The sequence below is a fragment of the Cynara cardunculus genome (assembly GCF_001531365.2).
Source record: "Cynara cardunculus var. scolymus isolate 2C chromosome LG 15, CcrdV1, whole genome shotgun sequence".
In the NCBI taxonomy this organism is placed as follows: domain Eukaryota; kingdom Viridiplantae; phylum Streptophyta; class Magnoliopsida; order Asterales; family Asteraceae; genus Cynara; species Cynara cardunculus.
This window is the reverse complement of record NC_037542.1, coordinates 5,446,526-5,448,936: the sequence shown is the minus strand read 5'-3', so window position 1 is coordinate 5,448,936 and position 2,411 is coordinate 5,446,526. Positions and strand designations below refer to the sequence as shown.

At 42.5% G+C, this 2,411-nt stretch overlaps 1 non-coding gene across 1 annotated transcript; it reads right to left on the bottom strand.

Moving 5' to 3' along the window:
- Positions 1-1,555: 1,555 nt before the first annotated feature.
- LOC112528855 lies at positions 1,556-1,661 on the bottom strand. Its single transcript, XR_003070873.1, has one exon. It is a non-coding gene; the product is annotated as a small nucleolar RNA R71 (small nucleolar RNA).
- Positions 1,662-2,411: the final 750 nt, after the last annotated feature.

Sequence of the window (2,411 nt, the reverse complement as noted above, 5' to 3'; positions counted from 1 at the left end):
ATTTTGCATATGAGGCTTCACTCAACCATTCAGTGTCTTCTTTTTCCAATTTTGTCCTCCCCCACCTCACACGTCGCCGGTCTTCACAGCCCCTCCCCCACCTCACACGTCGCCGGTCTTCACAGCCCCTCCCCCACCTCACACGTCGCCGGTCTTCACAGCCCCTCCCCCACCTCACACGTCACCGGTCTTCACAGGCCCTCTCCCACCTCACACGTCGCCGGTCTTCACAGCCCCTCCCCCACCCTCACACGTCGCCGGTCTTCACAGCCCCTCCCCCACCCTTACTCGTCGCCGCTGCCGGTAAAGTCGGTGCCATCGTCGGAGCTTACGGGTTTGTCTACGCTTCCCATAGCACCGACTCTAAAAAAAACAGACGATGGCGACAGAATCAAGAAGTACCTCAATATTCTCGGCGTCATCAGTTTCTTGGGGATGGTGCTTACGTTTTTATTGCCGGAAACAAATGGCAAATCGCTGGAAGAATATCCGGCGAGAACGAGAAGGATTCTGAGCCGACGCCGACCGCAAACCGCAGATCTCGAAGTGGTCCTGTTAGATTGATCGATTAATTAAATAATGGGGTTGCCACAGAGGCATTGATTATGGGATTTCACGAACTAATTACGACTTTGTGTTCTTTGTGGCTGGCGTAGGTAACTTTGCTTTATGAATCACAGCCCCTCCCCCACCCTCACTCGTCGCCGGTCTTCACAGCCCCTCCCCCACCCTCACTCGTTGCCGGTCTTCACAACCCCACCCCACCCTACAGATTGAAGCCATCGATGAGGGCAAAGAGGGCATCGGTGAAGGTTAAAATGGAATAATGGGTTTTTTTAGATGAGGGTTAAAATGGTAATTTATTGTCATTCAAAAAACAGTTACCAAACAACATTATTTCATTCAGCACTTAACCATTATGACCCTCTTAACTATTCTGACCTCTTAACTATTCTGCACTAAATCATTCAGCAACTGCCAAACAGCCCCTAAACCTACCTACAAAAAGACTCTTTTTTTTAGGTTTGTAGCCTTAATGTTTAGCGTGATATTATAGAACAACAAATTTACACAGAATGTTACTAGAGATAACATAAAAACACGTGTTCAAAGGTTTTTAATTCATTAAAACTTGGTATAAATATAAAGTAGCAAACATATTATCAAATAACCATTTAAATAAATCGAAAATAAACTACACTAGCACATATTAGAACCTGATACATGTTCATGGTAAGACAACATTTTATATTGATTGCTTATAGAGTTGTTTGTGTGCTCAAATAGTTGTTTTGAGGCAAATTATCAAACAAGGTTTTATCATTTATTAAAAACTAAAAACAAACTAGAACATGAATGTGCAGCAACAAAATATAACTCTAAATTTCCTATCGTGACCCTTTTTGTCCCGACCATTGTAGCACGTGTGTCGCCCAGGGCATAAGGGGCAACTCTCTGTTGTATGAGTTTAGGGCTAGAAACTTGAGGATCAGGTAAAATGTGACGCTTGTATTGCTCTCCCACAACCCTGTTTTCCCAACTGGTCGAACCACTCAGCTTATGGTCGTGATCACCCATTTCTCTCAGTGGGACCAAGAATCATTATATGAGTCATGGGAGAGTTACAAGGACATGTTGAAGAAATGTCCACATCATGGACTTCAAGGTTGGGTAATCACCCAGACTTTCTTTAGTGGCCCGCATCCTAAGTATAAGAATGAAATTGCTGATGCAGCTGGAGCCACTTTAATAAACAAGACTTATGAAGAGGTCGTAGAACTAATTGAAAATCTATTCAAATATAGGCATGCCACTCCCATGTCCTTAGTCAGACGAATAGCGAATGTCCAAGAATCTGAAGAATTGAAAGCCATAAAGGCCCAGCTAGGCCCTATCATGAATCAGTTGAAGGGGACTACACTTTAATCATCATCCATACTGAACTGGACATACCATAAACATTTTCATCTCTTATGAGCCCCAACTTAATCAAGGATAGTTATGCAAAACATAAACAATCACCCTTGGAATGATCCGTTTTCGAACATGTATAATGAGGGATGGAAGAAGCATCACAACTTTGCCTAGAATCAACCACGGAATCCTCAAAAAGATACTATGGGACAACAACAACAGTTTGGTAATACTTTTTCCTCTTCTTCTTTTCAATCAAATAATATTTACCATCCACCAGGTTACCACCAATGGAAGTTCGAGAATGGACAAACTCAAGAGAAGAAAGCAAGATTAGAGGACATGTTGATGAAGTTTGTGACCAAAATGGACAATGTGGTTGGGGAACTGTCGTCATCAGTGGGAACATTATCATCTTACTGTTGGGACTGTAAAATCAACAACAAAGTTTGAAGTTGTATACTAAAATACATGAACTATTCATAACAAAGTTTGAA